We start from the raw sequence: 21,186 nt of genomic DNA, 5'->3' as shown, positions 1-21,186 counted from the left end.
ACTGTAATAGTACTGAGTTGAATCATGACTATCTGTATAATATTTTTGTATCCAGTATCATTAAAACACTGTCTGAAATACAGTAAGTGCTCAACAAACTTTGGATGGATAGATGCATGAACGGAAGATTGTCCTTAAGTTTGGTCATACTGATCTTGAAATAATGTTTCTCTAACAAATGGCACAATGTGACAAATTAAAATGTGTTTGTAGAAATTATAAAAGCATAAAATAATATTCCTGATTATCTACTTGACCTTGCTAGTGTTCATAACTGGTTCTATTACCAGCTAATTCTATCCCATTGTTCATTTATTGCTATAATTTAACTTGGTCATCACATATAGCAGAAAGTTTCATTGAACTGCAGTCAAAGTATGGCTCTAAATGTGTCAGGGATGGTTAAATGAATTATAAAGTGATATTGGCCAAGGAGGGGCTCAGCCTAAAAAAAACTGAATGGACAGTTAGCTGATCTGAAAGGAGAATACAGTGGAAATTTTAAACAATTCACTGATAATCACCCAGGAGGGATTTGGAAAGTATGCTTTTATAGATACCACTCACAAAAAAATATTTAAAATTAATGCTTGAAAACCTTTAGCCAAATTTGTTTTAATCCTTATAATAAGCAGAATATTACAGTTTTTTTAACAGTCAGGTTTTACATCAGGCTTTCATGTTCATGTAAAATACTAAAATGGAAAGGAAATTTCTAAAGTCACTTTTTTAAGAATAACTTCAGGACATTAACTTGGCCAAGAAGTGACAAACTCAGCCAAAGAATACACTCTTGGAGTTATGAATTGATACAATCATTGACCAAGAAGCTATGTTCCATTAAAAAGTGTCTTTTCTTCCCATCCCACAGCAATCTGATTTTTAAACTAATGGAGCTATTGGCAGTAAAAGAGTTTTCACTGCAAAACAACAGTAACAACAAAAAAATGTTTGCAAACAAACTACTGTGTTCAGTTATTATAAAAATTAAAAGTGTTGTTGCACACTTCTGAATAACCAACAAATCACAGAAGAAATCAAAAAAGAAATCAAATTATGCATAGAAACTAATGAAAATGAAAACACAACAACCCAAAACCTGTGGGACACTATAAAAGCAGTGCTAAGAGGAAAGTTCATAGCAATACAGGCATACCTCAAGAAACAAAAAAGTCAAATAAATAACCTAACTCTACACCTAAAGCAACTAGAAAAGGAAGAGTTGGAGAACCCCAGAGTGAGTAGAAGGAAAGAAATCTTAAAAATTAGGGCAGAAATAAATGCAAAAGAAACAAAAGAGACCATAGCAAAAATCAACAAAGCCAAAAGCTGGTTCTTTGAAAGGATAAATAAAATTGACAAACCATTAGCCAGACTCATCAAGAAGCAAAAAGAGAAAAATCAAATCAATAAAATTAGAAATGAAAATGGAGAGATCACAACAGACAACACAGAAATACAAAGGATCATAAGAGACTACTATCAGCAGTTGTATGCCAATAAAATGGACAACGTGGAAGAAATGGACAAATTCTTAGAAAAGTACAATTTTCCAAAACTGAACCAGGAAGAAATAGAAAATCTTAACAGACCCATCACAAGCACGGAAATTGAAACAGTAATCAGAAATCTTCCAGCAAACAAAAGCCCAGGTCCAGACGGCTTCACAGCTGAATTCTACCAAAAATTTCGAGAAGAGCTAACACCTATCCTCCTCAAACTCTTCCAGAAAATTGCAGAGGAAGGTAAACTTCCAAACTCATTCTATGAGGCCACCATCACCCTAATACCAAAACCTGACAAAGATGTCACAAAAAAAGAAAACTACAGGCCAATATCACTGATGAACATAGATGCAAAAATCCTCAACAAAATTCTAGCAATCAGAATCCAACAACACATTAAAAAGATCATACACCATGACCAAGTGGGCTTTATCCCAGGGATGCAAGGATTCTTCAATATCCGCAAATCAATCAATGTAATTCACCATATTAACAAATTGAAAAATAAAAACCATATGATTATCTCAATAGATGCAGAGAAGGCCTTTGACAAAATTCAACATCCATTTATGATAAAAACTCTACAGAAAGCAGGAATAGAAGGAACATACCTCAACATAATAAAAGCTATCTATGACAAACCCACAGCAAACATTATCCTCAATGGTGAAAAATTGAAAGCATTTCCCCTAAAGTCAGGAACAAGACAAGGGTGTCCACTTTCACCGCTACTATTCAACATAGTTCTGGAAGTTTTGGCCACAGCAATCAGAGCAGAAAAAGAAATAAAAGGAATCCAAATTGGAAAAGAAGAAGTAAAACTCTCACTGTTTGCAGATGACATGATCCTCTACATGGAAAACCCTAAAGACTCCACCAGAAAATTACTAGAGATCATCAATGAATATAGTAAAGTTGCAGGATATAAAATCAACACACAGAAATCCCTTGCATTCCTATACACAAATAATGAGAAAGTAGAAAAAGAAATTAAGGAAACAATCCCATTTACCATTGCAACGAAAAGAATAAAATACTTAGGAATATATCTACCTAAAGAAACTAAAGACCTATATATAGAAAACTATAAAACACTGATGAAAGAAATCAAAGAGGACACTAATAGATGGAGAAATATACCATGTTCATGGATCGGAAGAATCAATATCGTGAAAATGAATATACTACCCAAAGCAATTTACAAATTCAATGCAATTCCTGTCAAGCTACCAGCCACATTTTTCACAGAACTAGAACAAATAATTTCAAGATTTGTATGGAAATACAAAAAACCTCGAATAGCCAAAGCAATCTTGAGAAAGAAGAATGGAACGGGAGGAATCAACTTGCCTGACTTCAGGCTCTACTACAAAGCCACAGTCATCAAGACAGTATGGTACTGGCACAAAGACAGACATATAGATCAATGGAACAAAATAGAAAGCCCAGAGATAAATCCACACACATATGGACACCTTATCTTTGACAAAGGAGGCAAGAATATACAATGGAGTAAAGACAATCTCTTTAACAAGTGGTGCTGGGAAAACTGGTCAACCACTTGTAAAAGAATGAAACTAGATCACTTTCTAACACCGTACACAAAAATAAACTCAAAATGGATTAAAGATCTAAATGTAAGATCAGAAACTATAAAACTCCTAGAGGAGAATATAGGCAAAACACTCTCAGAAATAAATCACAGCAGGATCCTCTATGATCCACCTCCCAGAATTCTGGAAATAAAAGCAAAAATAAACAAGTGGGATCTAATTAAAATTAAAAGCTTCTGCACAACAAAGGAAACTATAAGCAAGGTGAAAAGACAGCCTTCTGAATGGGAAAAAATAATAGCAAATGAAGCAACTGACAAACAACTAATCTCAAAAATATACAAGCAACTTATGCAGCTCAACTCCAGAAAAATAAACGACCCAATCAAAAAATGGGCCAAAGAACTAAATAGATATTTCTCCAAAGAAGACATACAGATGGCTAACAAACACATGAAAAGATGCTCAACATCACTCATTATTAGAGAAATGCAAATCAAAACCACAATGAGGTACCACTTCACACCAGTCAGAATGGCTGCGATCCAAAAATCTGCAAGCAATACATGCTGGAGAGAGTGTGGAGAAAAGGGAACCCTCCTACACTGTTGGTGGGAATGCAAACTAGTACAGCCACTATGGAGAACCGTGTGGAGATTCCTTAAAAAATTGCAAATAGAACTACCTTATGACCCAGCAATCCCACTGCTGGGCATACACACCGAGGAAACCAGAATAGAAAGAGACACATGTACCCCAATGTTCATTGCAGCACTGTTTATAATAGCCAGGACATGGAAACAACCTAGATGTCCATCAGCAGATGAATGGATAAGAAAGCTGTGGTACATATACACAATGGAGTATTACTCAGCCGTTAAAAAGAATTCATTTGAATCAGTTCTGATGAGATGGATGAAACTGGAGCCAATTATACAGAGTGAAGTAAGCCAGAAAGAAAAACACCAATACAGTATACTAACACATATATATGGAATTTAGGAAGATGGCAATGACGACCCTGTATGCAAGACAGGAAAAAAGACACAGATGTGTATAACGGACTTTTGGACTCAGAGGGAGAGGGAGAGGGTGGGATGATTTGGGAGAATGGGAATTCTAACATGTATACTATCATGTAAGAATTGAATCGCCAGTCTATGTCTGACACAGGATGCAGCGTGCTTGGGGCTGGTGCATGGGGATGACCCAGAGAGATGTTGTGGGGAGGGAGGTGGGAGGGGGGGTCATGTTTGGGAACGCATGTAAGAATTAAAGATTTTTAAAATTAAATAAATAAATAAATAAATAAATAAAGAGCTCATTTAAAAATGCACACACACAAAAAAAAGTGTTGTTGCAGAAAGCTATATAATAGGCAATTGTGCCAATAAAATTGAACAAGTTCTATCCATAAATCAAGGGCTTGCTGATAAAATGTTACTTTTTAATCTCTTGAGTTAACACAGGTGTTTTTATTGTATTAACATGACATTTTGAAAACTGCAATTCAGTTATTACTAAGTACAGGCCTTGCGGTTTTCATAGTGTGTTCCACAGAAATATGCACATACCTTTTCCCTCTGAATCCCTGAAAAACAGTAGTTTAATTTCAACTTTATCTTCAGTAATTTAATGATATTATTACTCAATACACAGGAGAATAAAGTGTGTGTGTGAGTTTGGGGAGCATGGTGCTAGTTCTCTTTCTTTCAAGTAATAGGGAATAACATGTCAAAGTCCTGAATATTTATTCCTTAATACATGCATCGCATATGTACTACCCAATTAGTTCAGTTCAGTCACTCAGTCATGTCAGACTCTATGCAACCCCTTGGACTGCAGCACGCTAGGCCTCCCTGTCTATCACCCACTCCAAGAGCTTGCTCAAACTCATGTCCATTAAGTCAGTGATGCCATCCAACCATGTAATCCTCTGTTGTCCCATTCTCCTCTTTCCTTCAATCTTTCCCAGCATCAGGGTCTTTTCCAGTGAGTCAGTTCTTCACATCAGGTGGCCAAAGTATTGGAGCTTCAGCTTCAGTATCAGTCCTTCTGATGAATATTCAGGACTGATTTCCTTTAGGATGGATTGGTTTGATCTCCTTGCAGTCCAAGGGACTCTCAAAAATATTCTCCAACACCACAGTTCGAAAGCATCAGCTCTTCAGCACTCAGCTTTCTTTATGCTCCAACTCTCATATCTATACATGACTACAGGAAAAACATAGCTTTGACTAGATGGACCTTTGCTGGCAAAGTAATGTCTCTGTTTTTTAATATGCTGTCTAGGTTGGTCATAGCTTTTCTTCCAAGGAGCAAGTGTCTTTTAATTTCATGGCTGTAGTCACCATCTGCAGTGATTTCGAAGCCCAGTAAAATATACTAGAAGAAGGCCTAATATCCAGGAATGTGACACTCCAAATTATACTACCACTTCATGGGTGAGTCTGTGTGAAATGCCACCTAGTAGAAGTTTATATGCTATATTTGTAGTTGTTTGGTAGCTAAGTTGTATCAGACTCTTTGTGTCTGCATGGACTATAGCTCACAAGGATCCTCTATCCATGGGATTCTCCAGGCAAGAATACTGGAGTGGGTTGCCATTTCCTACTCCAGGGAATCTTCCAGAGCCAGGGATTGAACCTTCCTCTCCTGCATTGGCAGGAAAATTCTTTACCACTGAACTACCTGGGAAGCCCCAGTACATCATATACAAAGTCCTTACAGCGTACAGATTTATTGTTCTCAGCCCAGAGGCCCCAGTGTGCTAGGACTACCATTCTTGCCTTGGTGACCTCTGTGGCATTTTGGGCTATCTCTAGACTGGCTGTTGTCCCAAGGAATAGTGGAGCAGGAAGTAGAAAGTGGAAGGTAAGAGTGTGGTAGGGATCCAATCAATCAATCATTAGCATGCAATATCCTCTGAGGGGCTTCCCAGGTGGCTCAGTGGTAAAGATTTAGCCTGCCAATGCAGGAGATGCAGGAGATGTCGGGTCAATTCCTGGGTCTGGAAGATCCCCTGGAGTATTAAATGGCTACCCACTCCAGTATTCTTGCCTGTGAAATCCCATGGACAGAAGAGACTGGCCAGCTACAGTCCATGGGGTTACAAAGAGTTGGACAGGACTGAACATGCATGCAATGCAATGCAATCCTTTGAACCTCTACGATTGTTAACTCCCTCAGATGTGTTTGTGCACCTTTATGTAGCTCCTTTTGGCAATATTTCAAACTACTGATTGCCATTTTTAGTATTTACTCTCTTGGCTTTGAGTGCCAATTTTTTCTACTCACTAATAACTAATAAGCTGTATTCCCTCCCTTGACTCCTGACTGAACTTCACATCAAATCTTAGTTCCCTCCCCTGCTCTGGCTTCATTATATTACTTTATAAAAAACATCAAATAGATCATTTTATCCAATTCAGTTGTAGTGTGGCTAACAATGCAGTCTCCAGGTAAATCATTTATTTTTGAAAAGATGTTTCTCAGATCATTGGATGAGCTGCATATCTAGGTTATTTAAAACACTGAATATTATAGTAACCATATGTGTTTCAAAGGCACTCTGAAAAGCTTTGCTTGAAGTTGTTAAGAATTCTCAAAATCATTAACACATACCCAGCTTAAAAGATTCTTAAAAGCATATGCTTGACAAAGTATAAAGTTTTAAACGAGAGGTTTCCTTGATCATGAATAGCTTTGTTAGGTTTGTTTGAAGAAATGCTCTATGAATTTCCTCAGGAAAATCAAGACAACTAATTATCTTGCTTGTAACCTTGCTTACCCCCAAATTAAAAAAAAAACTCAAAGCTTTACATATCTTACATGTGGATTTTTCTGAATTAAGCCATATACCATTACTCTTTACTTCTTGGTCTTCCACTGGCAAAAGTGGAATTCTGTCTGTATGTACATTACTTTTCCTCATGGAAGTAACTCTCATTTAATACAATCTGAAAGAAGAAGCAATTTCAACAGTGTTCCTCAACTACTTAGAAGTTGGTGTGTGTTTACAAGGTTGGAAGTATGTAAAAACAAAAGAAAACAAACAAAAAGCACAATAGTTTCCTTTGTAGTCAAAATGACAATATATAGTCTTAGTTCTGTTCCCCAGAGTAGATCAAGGCATAACATTATGCAACATCTAGATCTGAATAGGTGGTGGCCTAGTTGCTAAGTATGTTCAACTCTTTTGTGACCCCATGGACTGCAGCCTGCCAGCCTCCTCTGTCCATGAGATTTTCCAGGCAAGAATACTGGAGTGGGTAGCCATTCCCTACTCCAGGGGATTTTCCTGACCGAAGGATCTAACTCGGGTCTCACACATCACAGGCTGAGTGTTTACCGACTGAGCCATCAGGGAAGTCTCCTAGATCTGAATGGTACATATCAATTAGTGTATGATACTCATCATTGAAAAGGCAAGAGAGTTCCAGAAAAACATCTATTTCTGCTTTATTGACTATGCCAAAGCCTTTGACTGTGTGGATCACAATAAACTGTGGAAAATTCTGAAAGAGATGGGAATAACAGACCACTTGACGTGCCTCTTGAGAAAACTATATGCAGGTCAGGAAGCAACAGTTAAAACTGGACATGGAACAATAGAGTGGTTCCAAATAGGAAAAGGAGTACGTCAAGGCTATATAATGTCATCCTGCTTATTTAACTTATATGCAGAGTACATCATGAGAAATGCTGGGCTGGAAGAAGCACAAGCTGGAATCAAGATTGCTGGGAGAAATATCAATAACCTCAGATTTGCAGATGACACCACCGTTATGGCAGAAAATGAAGAGGAACTAAAAAGCTTCTTGATGAAAGTGAAAGAGGAGAGTGAAAAAGTTGGCTTAAAACTCAACATTCAGAAAACGAAGATCATGGCATCCGGTTCCATCACTTCATGGGAAATAGATGGGGAAACAGTGGAAACAGTGGCTGACTTTATTTTGGGGGCTCCAAAATCACTGCAGATGGTGATTGCAGCTATGAAATTAAAGGACGCTTTTTCCTTGGAAGGAAAGTTATGACCAACCTAGATAGCATATTCAAAAGCAGAGATATTACTTTGCCAACAAAGGTCCGTCTAGTCAAGGCTATGGTTTTTCCAGGAGTCATGTATGGATGTGAGAGTTGGACTATGAAGAAAGCTGAGTGCTGAAGAATTGATGCTTTTGAAGTGTGGTGTTGGAGAAGACTCTTGAGAGTCCCTTGGACTGCAAGGAGATCCAACCAGTCCATTCTAAAGGAGATCAGTCCTGGGTGTTCATTGGAAGGACTGATGCTAAAGCTGAAACTCCAGTACTTTGGCCACTTCATGCGAAGAGTTGACTCATTGGGAAAGACTCTGATGCTGGGAGGGATTGAGGGCAGGAGGAGAAGAGGACGACCGAGGATGAGGTGGCTGGATGGCATCACTGACTCGATGGACATGAGTTTGAGTGAACTCCAGGAGTTGGTGATGGACAGGGAGGCCTGGCGTGCTGCAGTTCATGGGGTCGCAAAGAGTTGGACATGACTAAGCGACTGAACTGAACTGAACTCATCATAATATTATACATTTTACTTTTGATTCATTTTTTGTATTCTTTACTAATATTTCAGCATACATTGATTTTACTTACACTAATACTCTATTAAGCCAACATATTCATTGGAAAAGTGAGAACATTAATTATGTCAGCTTCATTGAGAAACTTTGTTAGACATCCACGTTCCTATCCACCATCCAAACCACTGGATTAGCTGATTACCTTGGTATTTGTGTATAAATAGTTCAGATTTTGGTCTATAGTTAACTATGTTACTTATTTCCTTTCATCTAATAAGTTAGGCTAATCGTCTTTAATGATTGTAGAAGAAAGCTTATAGAACATTTTTCACTTGGAGATTAGGAAACTATTTCTCACTAAGTTCAATGTTTGAATTAATTATTTTAGTCATGAAATAAGATAAGTATCTGATTGCATTAGTTTTGAATTGTTAAAAATAGGAATACAGTTGTCCTAAGCAGCCATTCACATAGTTTATGAAAACCAAAGATACAAATAAGAATTTTTATGTTTCTGAAGAAATCAATATCATTTAATTTTTTGTAATAACTGTATTCCGAAACTTTTGGTGTGATTTAATATGTTAATTTTATATTTCTCCTGTTTTGATATACAGTTGACAAACAAAAATTATGTACATTCATGTGTACAAAATAATGATTTAATATACATATACATTGTGAAATAATTACTACAATCAAGCTAATTAGCACATTCATTATCTTACACAATTACTTCTTTTTCTTTTTTGTGATGAGAATACTCAAGATCTATAAGTTAAGTTAATTATAAAGTACATGCATGCATGTTAAGTCACTTCAGTCATGTCCCTATGAACTGTTGCCTGCCAGGCTCCTCTGTCCATGGGTTTCTCCAGGCAAGAATACTGGGAAAGGTTGCCATGTCCTCATCTTATAATTGGCTAACACCTTTCCACTTCCCTCAACCCTCAGCCACTGGCAACCATTATTTAACTCTCTGCTTCTATGACTTCAACTTCTTTCGAGTCCACATATTAGTGAGATCATAACAGAATTTCTCTTTCTCTCAAGATTTCCTTACTTTCATGGCTCAATATATAATATATATACCACATTTTCTTTATCCATCCATCTGTCCAATGGACATATAGGTTGTCACCATATCTTGGGTATTGTGAAAAATGCTCCAGTAAACATTAGAGTGAGATATTTCTTCAAAATGTTGATTTCATTTCTTTCAGATGAGTACTCAGAAGTGAGGTTGCTGGATTATACAGTAGTTCTATTTTTTAATATTTGAGGAACCTCTAAATTTTCTTCTATACTAGCTATACCAATTTACATTCCCATCAACAGTGCACAAGTGTTCCCTTTTCCTACTTCCTTGACAACATTTATTTTATCTTGCCTTTTAAAAAATAGCTATCCTGACAAGTGAGAGGTGATAGCTCATTATGGTTTTGATTTGCATTTCCCTGTTGATTGTGGAATAAAAAAACTTGTATGACCAAGAGAAAAGCACCCCAAATATTTTGATTAGAAAATGGGCAAAGGATTTGAATAGACATTTTCCAAAAAGAAATATAAATGGCCAACAGATATATGAAAAAGTGATCATTATCAATAACATTAAATGTAATAATGCTAAGCTCAGAGAAGGCAATGGCATCCCACTCCTGTGCTCTTGCCTGGAAAATCCCATGGACAGAGGAGCCTGGTAGGCTCCAGTCCATGGGGTCGCTAAGACTTGGGCACGACTGATCGAATTAACTTTCACTTTTCACTTTCATGCATTGGAGAAGGAAATGTCAACCCACTCCAGTATTCTTGCCTGGAGAGTCCCAGGGACAGAGGAACCTAGTGGGCTTCCGTCTATGGGGTCGCACAGAGTCGGACATGACTGAAGCGACTTAGCAGTAGCAGCAAGCTTAGTATGACTGTTTATTCAGTTTTTAAAAAAGATTGTGTGTATATTTGTATGTATCTATAGTTATTTAAATGTGTCCTCTTCAGAATAATCTACATGTCCTTCAAGAAGAAAATGATTACATAAGACCAAAGATGTATAGAATTAATCAAATCCCATATTTGATCTCTCTTCCATTAACTTGTTTCACATTATAAAGTGATGATATTACAAATACCTGAATAATTACATTATTAAAATGAGTTGCATATTACTTCAAAGAGTTGGACAAGCAGTTTAGTTCTGGAATAAGCAGGACAATTTAATGAGCTAGGCCAGCATTTCTTAAAGCATGCTTCCTGGATCACTAGTTTCATGGGATGCTAATAGGTATTACATGGGAAAAAATAGTTACACAGGGTTATCTTCTGTTTTAAACAGATTTCATTCCTGCAAGATTATTCAAAGCTTTTAGTATGCTAATGTTCATTATGACTCTCTAAGAATGTGGTAGACCATGTAGCATTTCTCAAACTTATTTGGCTATAGGACCTTTTGTTTCACAGAGCATTTTTTAAAATAAGTGACCCATGAATCACCCATTGTGAAACACTCTTTTATGCATAGTTGAAAGAGAAGCCAGAAGTGGAAAAGGAAAAGCCTAAGAGAGTACAAAAATGGAATTGTAAATAAGCAACCAATAAGCATCCTAGGAATAACTGGGTGCCTTATACTGTGCTTGATAGATAGAATACATACTTGTAAATGTTCATAAAGTGAATAGAAGGGTGATTAGAGCACAGTATTTAAGAAATCAGTTTAGTGTTATAGTTAAAAAAGCATTGGTTTTGTGGTTAGACATATCCAAGCTTAAATCTACAATCAGATGCCTCAGGCAAATTATTTTATGAACCCAATAAATTATGTTGAGCCTTAGTTTATCTGTGATTTACAATTAATACTATCTAATTTAAAACTTTTCATAAGGATTAAAATTAAAGTTGCTTGACACAGAGTAAGTATTTAACTAACATTCCCTCCCAAATGAATTGGACTTTGGTTCCAAATTATCATGGCAGAACTTTTATATGAGTGGGAGCCACCATGAATCCTGTTCCAGCCCCCACCCATAGACTTGCTAGCTATGTATTCTGGTGAAATCTTTGATTTCTCTAAGCCTTGTTTGTTTTTACATAATAATGAGAATAAAAAATACCAAGCTTGAGGGATTATTTCAGTGATGAAAACATAAGTGTTTAGCAAGCAGCTTGCACAAAGTAGGTCCTCATAATTAACAGCTACTATTCCTGATTTCTGAGATATTCTGCTGTAGAAGGCCTATTTCATAAGCAGCCAAACCATTATAAAAATCTTTAAAGACTGTTGTAAGCTTATGATTTGTAGACAGCAATTTTTCAACCCACAGAGTCTATTCAAAGAAAAAATGAAAATAAAAAAGATTGACCACATAAGCAAAGATGTAGCAAAGCATTTTGTAGACTTGTGGAAAATTCACTGCCATTCAGAATGCAGTCAAATTAAAACCCATTTCTCTTTTTTTACTAACCCAAATAACAATATTAAGTTTAGAAAATATAGTAATCATAATTAGATTATCTGGAGCCAGAAATGAGGACAGTTGGTAAAAGGCAAGCAAAGAACTGTGATGATAATTATAAAGCTATAACTCTGACTTAGATCATATTTTTTTCTCGATCTTTTCTCCTTTGTTTCCTAAACTTTCATGTTTTTAAAAATACTCATTATTTTCTTCCCCTTCAAAGCAAGTCCTGTAAGATAAGATCATACCACAACTTCCTCTAAACATACACACACGCACACAATATTTTACTATAGCATAATAAATAGTCAAATAGATGTTATTTAGTATCCATCAGGTTTTAAAAAAATCTTTGAAAGACTGACACTTTCTGAGCTACTTTATTGACTGCAAGGCAAATTCTCTCAGTTGAGTTATAAAGCGCAGGAAGTAGACGTTTATAATGGCAAAGATGACAGACTTTTAAATAGAATGGCACCAGCACACCACTATAATTTAAATTTTTGTCTAATTCCTACAAGAGCCTCTGTAGATCATGGCTAATAGCACTCTAGGGGCGTCAACATTTCAAAGAGGGGCCACATAATTCAGTGAGCGTCTGGTGAGTATCCAGTATACATGTCAGAGGAGGAGGAAAGGAAGGAGCTGGCATTTCCTCAAATGCCACCAGTCAGAGCTGTTCTGAGAACAAGATGGAAACACTGAGAACAAAACAATGGCCAGTGGCATAGCACTCTGTATGGAAATTTTTTCTGGCAGCCTTGTCAGTTTAGCTGCAATGTCAATTGTGGGCTGTGATTGATTTATCTGAATTATTTTCCTATTAATCCTTTCAACATTTTTGGTCTTGCAATTTTCCTGAATGCAGAGGACAATGGGCTCTAGGGGGATAAAAGAAAATACTGACTGTTGATATTTAAGGTGTTGGATTCATTAGCATCATTCTTCCAAGCTGTCCTAACCTCATCAATTTAGTGCTCTCATCCTTCTCCAAGAGAGGTTAAAAATAAAACGTATTATGAGGAAATTGAATAGTTACCTATGTTTTTTTTTTCCCTTGAGTGTCTCTCAAAGTAGAAAAAGTCTTCAAGTGAGTGTGTAAACTTAGTTGGTACTTTGTCAGCAAGAGGGACAAGCAAAACTTTGAAGGTGAGAAGTCTGGAAGCTTGATATTCAGAAGAAATGAAGTTTTTCGGTATAGAAAGAATTCTTTATTTCACCTTCCTTCTTCAAGGAATGATTGCAGAATGGGTATGTTGTGAAGTGAAAGTTGCTCAATTGTGTCTGAATTCTATAGGCTAGAATACTGGAGTGGGTAGCCTTTCCCTTCTGCAAGGGATCAAGCCAACCCAGGGATCAAACCCAGGTCTCCTGCATTCTTTACCAGCTGAGCCACAAGGGAAGCCCAAGAATACTGGAGTGGGTAGTTTATCCCTTCTCCAGCGGATCTTCTGAGCCCAGGAATCAAACTGGGTCTCCTGCATTGCAGGGGGATTCCTTGCCAACTGGGCTATCAACGTATGTTAAGGTTCTGTAATAATAGGTTCAATAAAAGGTTCAATAATAAATAAGTTTTGGACTTTGATTAGTAGTTTATAAAGTGCAATACATGACTTTTGAAAAAGTGTTTCCTTTCATGAAATTCAAACTATCATTACAGGAGAGAAGATTAATGATTGGGAAAGACTGTGAGGGGTTGAGGTGCTGATAGTGTTCTATATGTATCCATAAGGAAGGTTGAGCGCCAAAGAACTGATGCTTTCAAATTGTGGTGCTGAAGAAGGCTCTTGAGAGTCCCTTGGAGAACAAGGAGATCAAACCAGTCAATCCTAAAGGAAATCAACCCTGAATATTCATGGGAAGGACTGATGCTGAAGCTCCAAACCTTTGGCCACCTGATGCGAAGAGCCGACTCACTGGAAAAAAATCCTGATGCTGGGAAAGACTGAGAGCAAGAGGAGAAGGGGGAAACAGAGGATGAGATGGTTGGATGGCATCACTGACTCAATGGACATGAATCTGAGCAAATTCTGGGAGATAGTGAATGACAGAGGCACCTGGTGTGCTGCAGTACATGAGGTTGCAAAGAGTTTGTCATGACCTAGCAGCTGAACAACAGCAATGAGTTTGTGAAAAGCATTAGTCTCTCAGTTGTGTCCAACTCTTTGTGACTCCATGGACTGTAGCCCACCAGGCTCCTCTGACCATGGAATTCTCCAGGCAAGAATACTGGAGTGGGTTGCCATTTCCTTCTCCAGAGGATCTTCCCAACCCAGAGACTGAACACAGCTCACCCGCACTGCAGGCAGACTCTTTACACACTGAGCCACCAGGGAAGCAACTGAACAACAGCAATGAGTATATATTATATATTTTAAAAGTTAATAATCTAATCACATTACAGAATAATAATGGAAGTTTAGACTACAAATTGTGCAAGAGAAAACTTTAAAAGTACAGCCAATTGATAATACAAAAAGAATTTTATTTCCTACATATTAATAAGAGATAAGCAAGTTTTGAGTTGTACAGTTATAAGGTAAATGAAAATCACTTTGCAAATAGATTGGTATTAATATCTCTTTAATAACTAGCGATGGGACTTCCTTGGCAGTCCAGTGGTTAAGACCTCTCCTTCCAGTGCATGGGGTGCAGGTTTGATACCTGGTCAGGGATCTAAGATCCCACATGCCTCATGAACAAAAAAAACAAAACATAAAACAGAAACAATATTGTAACAAATTCAATATGTGTGTGTGTTAGTTGCTTAGTTGCATCCAACTCTCTGCAACCCCATAGACTGCAGCCCACCAGGCCCCTCCATCCATGGGATTCTCCAGGCAAGAATACTGGAATGGGTTGCCATTTCCTTCTCCAAAAGGAACTATAGAAAGAAAGAAAGTGAAGTCGCTCAGTGGTGTCAGACTCTTTGCGACTCCATGGACTGTAGCCTACCAAGCTTCTCCATCCATGGAATTTTCCAGGCAAGAGTACTGAAATTCAATAAAGACCTTAAAAATGCTCCATATTAAAAACAACAACAACAACAACAACAACTAGCTATGTTTAAGTTCTCTAACTTAGTCTCATGAGTTGTGTGAATTTCTCAGGTAAAGTGTTACTGACATGCCAGGTTTTTTTGTTGCTGTTCCCTGTAATAGCTAGAAGGAGTCAGACATATAATTTAGTTAACTTCTCTCAATCTCTGTATCAAGACACAGTTGTATATTACAAGTAAATTGTAAGTGAACAAAGTTAAAAATCCAAAGTTTATAAATATTTTATCTTATATAGTATTCAATCTTAAGATTATGTTATCCTCTTTAGTGTATATCCTTTTATGAGTGGAAGAGAGATAGAACATACTAGGAAGAACACATGACTGACAGACTATTTTATGTATTTCATTGCCCACAATTGAAATTTGAATCTGTCTATGGAAATGTGTTGAGTATGCAATCTTTATCCCTCCTGGGAGACACAACAAAAACAAAAGAACAACCAAATTTGACAACTACTGTTTTAACCCACAAACATAGGGCTTCCCTGGTAGCTCAACTGGTAAGGAATCTGTTTGCAATGAGGAAGACCTAGCTTCGATCCTTGGTTTGGGAAGATCCCCTGGAGGAGGGCATAGCAACCCACTTCAGTATTCTTTCCTAGAGAATCCCCATGGACAGAAGAGCCTGGGAAGGGGGGTGGGTGCTATAGTCCATATAGGGTCACAAAGAGTCAGACAGGACTGCATGACTAACAACAGCACAGCACTGTTTTAGATCACAACCAGAGAATGTATTTGCAGCCTGGCCTTGGGAAACAGAACTGAGCACTATCTTAGAGTGCTGGCTGCCATCTGTGATTTCCTTATTCATATTTTCATTAAAGCCAAGTCCCATATATTGATAGAAAACCCAGCTTTGTCACTAATGAAGCCACAGAGATTCATTCCACTGTGATCTCTCATCCATAATCTCTGAGATATGTGAAGAAAAAGAACCAAGATTAGGAGAATATAGGAAAGTTATGACACTCTAAGCATATGTGTATGCTCAACTAACATAGGCAAATTCAATCAGTGATTGAAAGAACTAACAGAGCAGTCAGTATTATGTTTATATTTCTATGAGGAAAGATAATAACTTTTAACTTATATAGCTTTGACTTGCATCTGGAATTGATTGTGTTTGGATGCCTGATCCAAAATTAAATACAGGCAAAAATAAGATATACTCACAGACATTCAAAAGTAGTTTGAATGTCTCACAGGTCTCACCAGTTTCTGAGAATAGATGAGGTCACATATTAGGTAAGTATTCGCATTCCCCTGGCTCTTTTCCACACCTGTTTACAAGATCTAACCATCTGTAGAGTCCCTTAAGTATTTCTGGGAATCCTTAGGAAATGCCTCACATGTAGTTACAAAAAACAAACAAACAAACCAAGTCTGATCCTGCTGGACTAACAGACTCAGATGTTAGTTTCACTATCGCTCACTGGGCAAAACAGACTCCGGCTAATGCTCACTGCATCTGCATCTTATTAACTCTGCCATTTTCCTGACAGGAACCAGTTTCCAGCTAGAGTCACTACCAATTTACTGGCATTCTCAGCATATCAATGTTGACTACTGTTTTGTGGTGAAGTATGAAAGAAAGCTTCCCCTAGCCTCATATCTCATCTTTAGTTAGGACTAGACTGTAAGTTTCAAGAAGGTAGGTACTGTGTCTCTCTTTCTCTAAAAAAGAGACAGCAAACAGCAATTTCAAATTTTAATTATAATCCCTGTTTCAGGACTCTGACACCGTCCAAAGTAGACCAAAAGCATCATGAGGGCAGTAACTATGTCTGCTTCATTCATCATATTGTTCATGAAATATTTGATTAAAAATGAATGAGGGTAGAACATGGGATGAATGAAACCAACACTATAGTGCACTTGGAATTGCTCTTCCTTACAATAACCAAAATTTTAGTACAATGTTCATTTCATGCTGGGTTCTTTCTTGCATTACATAAGTTCTATCCCAGAAAGCTTCACAGTTGTCACGCCAGTAGATTTTGTCAAGTTTGCTATCTTTTTTCACCATATATTTCTGATTACTACACAGAATCAAGCTGGGCTGTGTCTTTATACCTGAAAATGAAAGTGAAAGTGGCTCAGCCATGTCTGACTCTTTGCAACCCCATGGATTATACAGTCCATGGAATTCTCCAGACCAGAACATTGGAGTGGGTTGCCATGCCCTTCTCCAGGGGATCTTCCCAACCCAGGAATCGAACCCAGGTCTCCTCCATTGCAAGCAGATTCTTTACCATCTGAGCCACCAGGGAAGCCCCTAAGAACTTCTATTTTGACTTAATTTCAAAGGTATAATACCTCATAGAGGATGATTTATACTGGCAGCTTTAAAGATTTTTGTCTGGTAATTCCAACATCTTGGGATTGGTATCAGTTCATTATTTTTTGTTTGTTTTCTCCCCCTATGAATTAGTTCAATTTCCCTTTTTTTAAAAAAAAAAGTCCAATATTTAAAAAGTTATTTCATGAATATTTTAAATTTTCTGTGTGGGACTCTGGTTCCTGTTAAATTCTTCTGGAGATATTTTATTTGCTTTTATTTTAGCAAATAAACAAAGTTAAATTTATACCACAAGTGCTGACTTTCTTTGTGTTCCTGGTGATACCAATGCCCTTTGCCATACTCTTAGGGTCTGACATCCATATAAGCCACTGGTAAGATTAGTCTGGAATTTGGGTGGGGGTTTATATTATATATCCAATGGCAAAGTCTTTACTATGCTTCTTTGGGTGTGTTCCACACATCTGCAGTTTGAGGCTGAGCCTGGGGTTTGTGTCAGTTCGTACAAGGGATTAGGGGATCCACTTTTCCAACTTTGTGAACTCCCCACACTCCCAAGGCTGTTCTTCTGGCTGAAAAATAGAGTTCTCTCAGAGTTGTAGCCGCCTGCACAGGTCCACAGTTCAGTGTGAACAGGCCTGCTTTAAGGAGAAGCAGCAAGAGAATAGAGAGAAAAAAGCAATCACAAAAATAATCAGTACTCTTTGCAGAAAAGAAGCTCATTTTCCTGGTCCCTTTATCCAGAGAGATGGGTTTTCTCTTGGAGTTTTAGATACCTCTGCCTCTGTGGCTGCAGTGCAGTTCAGCAGCTGGTCCTGGCCTCAGGGTAGGGAGGTGAGAAAAAAGGAAAAATTGAAAATTTCCCCCCTTCTCTGTGGCTTCATGGGTCCCTTTTCCAGACATTGTGGTCAGAAGGAGAGATTCTTGAAGTTTTGGCTGCCTGTGCTGGCTGCACAATTCCCCAAGATGGCTTTGTGTCCTGATAAAAGCCTGGAAGTAAAGAGAAAAAAAGAAACAAAACAAGAAAATTATCGCTGGTATTTCTACAAACTTTGACTTCCCTCCCCAATCTGAGTCTATTATTTACATCTCAGAGATCTCATATCTTTGTTTTTTTGGATTTTGTCCATGGTTGTTTGTTGTCATCAGCTGGGGAGTTAGTAGTAGCAGGCATATTTTACCTCCGTCAGCATCAGAAGTCTTCCCATTCTCTCTTCAAAAAGAAATAATCAGATAACATTTGTTGAAAAGTTAATGTTTATCAGGCACTTTTGTATGCAAGCTAGGTACTACTATTATTCTGGTGTTGCAAGCTTGGAGACATTAGGATGTTTGAGATCTCACAGTTGGTCAGAAAAGTTACTAAGATTTAAACACAGGTCATTTGAATACAAATGGTTTTCCCATTAGAGGAAAATTATTTCGTAATTGTCAGCAGAATAAAATACATAAAACTCACAGTTTGTTTGTTTTTTTTAAATTGTCAAGTGACAAAATTTGGTTTTCTGTATTGGAAGTGAGAAATGGAATAGTTCCTGCCATATTAATAAATTAAGGATGTCATGTGAAAGTGAAAAGTCGAAGTGAAGTCGCTCAGTCGTGTCCGACTCTTTGCTACTCCGTGGACTGTAGCTTACCAGGCTTCTCCATCCATGGGATTCTCTAGGCAAGAATACTGGAGTGGGTTACCATTTCCTTCTCCAGGGGATCTTCCCGACCCAGGGATCAAACCCAGGTCTCCCACATTGAAGGCAGATGCTTTAACCTCTGAGCCACCATCAGTTTAGTTCAGTTCGGTCCCTCAGTCGTGTCCGACTCTTTGTGATCCCATGAATCGCAGCATGCCAGGCCTCCCTGTCCATCACCAGCTCCCGGAGTTCATTCAGACTCATGTCCATCGAGTCAGTGATGCCATCCAGCCATCTCATCCTCTGTCATCCCCTTCTCCTCCTGCCCCCAATCCCTCCCAGCGTCAGAGTCTTTTCCAGTGAGTCAGCTCTTCACATGAGGTGGCCAAAGTACTGGAGCTTCAGCTTTAGCATCATTCCTTCCAAAGAAATCCCAGGGCTTATCTCCTTCAGAATGGACTGGTTGGATCTCCTTGCAGTCCAAAGGACTCTCAAGAGTCTGCTCCAACACCACAGTTCAAAAGCATCAATTCTTCAGCGCTCAGCCTTCTTCACAGTCCAACTCTCACATCCATACACGACCACAGGAAAAACCATAGACTTAATCAGACGGACCTTTGTTGGCAAAGTAATGTCTCTGCTTTTCAATATGCTATCTAGGGTGGTCATAACTTTTCTTCCAAGGAGCCACCATAGTCATCAGCAATTGCAGTCACCATGGATGGTAAATTGGTGAGCCCTGAGGGAACTCAGGAAGCAAAGTTTATCTAGCATCTAGCAGCCATGAGACTGTGGCCACTTCTGATGGTGAACCCTGAGGAAGCTCAGAATGTGAAAACCCAGGATACTGGCCCCAGATAGCTGAGGGGCATATTATAGTAATGATGTCAGTGAGCCCAGACTCTTGAATCTTCCTATACATAGAAAAGTGCTAAATTCCTTAACTTGATCTTCTTTAATTAATAATAATCTTTTGATGCTCATACTCTCTAACCTTTGTTGCAAAACTTCTATATAGCCACTGGAGTGGCAGCTACATGGCTCTGGAGTGACTGTGAGGAGATACCCCATGTCTAAAGGTTGAGAAGCCCCAGCAAGATGTTGGGCACTGGGGCAGTGGCTGTGCAGTGCTGGAGCATCTGTGAGGAGATACCCCACATCTAAGGGCAGAGAAGGCCCAAGAGGATGGTAGGAGGGGCAAAACTGCATTTAGAATCAGACTTCATACCCACTAGAGATGCTAAGGTGGCTCAAGCAAACCTTGTATGCACCAGGATTCAGAGACCCCACAGAAACTGAGTCAGAACTGTGTTTGAGTGTCTCCTGTGGAGGTACGGGTCAGCAGAGGACTGCTGCAGGGCAGAGGCTCTGGGTGCAGCAGACCTGGGTATGGCATAAGCCCTCTTGGGGGAGGTCACTATTAACCCCACCACAGAACCGCCAAAACTTACACAGGACTGGAAAACAGACTCTTGGAGGGCACAAACAGAACCTTGTGCACACCAGGATCCAGGAGAAAGGAGCAGTGACCCCACAAAAGACTGACCCAGACTTGCTGGGGAGTGACCAGGAGTCTCTGGCAGAGGCGTGGGTTGGTGGTGGGCTGCTTCAGAGTTGGGGGCACTGAGTGCAGCAGTGCATGCATGGGACATTTTGAAGGAAGTCGCCATTATCTTCATTACCTTCACCATAGTAAGGCCCCAGGTAAAAACAGGGAGGAAACACAGCTCCACCCATAAACAGAAAATTGGATTAAAGATTTACTGAGCATGGCCTTGCACATCAGAACAAGACCCAGTTTCCCCCTCAGTCACTCTCTCCTATCAGGAAGCTTCCATAAGCCTCTTATCCTTCTCCATCAGAGGACATACAAAATAAAAGCCACAATCACAGAAAACTAACCAATCTGATCACATGGACCACAGCCTTGTCTAACTCAATGAAACTATGAGCCATGCTGTTTAGGGCCACCCAAGATGGACAGGTCATTGTGGAGAGTTCTGACAAAATGTGATCCACTGAGAAGGCGATCTCAGAAATAGATCTTCACGACCCAGATAATCATGATGATGTGATCACTAATCTAGAGCCAGACATCTTGGAATGTGAAGTCAAGTGGGCCTTAGTAAGCATC

The sequence above is a fragment of the Ovis canadensis genome, chromosome X (genome assembly GCF_042477335.2).
Source record: "Ovis canadensis isolate MfBH-ARS-UI-01 breed Bighorn chromosome X, ARS-UI_OviCan_v2, whole genome shotgun sequence".
Lineage (NCBI taxonomy): Eukaryota > Metazoa > Chordata > Mammalia > Artiodactyla > Bovidae > Ovis > Ovis canadensis.
This window is presented reverse-complemented; position numbering follows the sequence as displayed.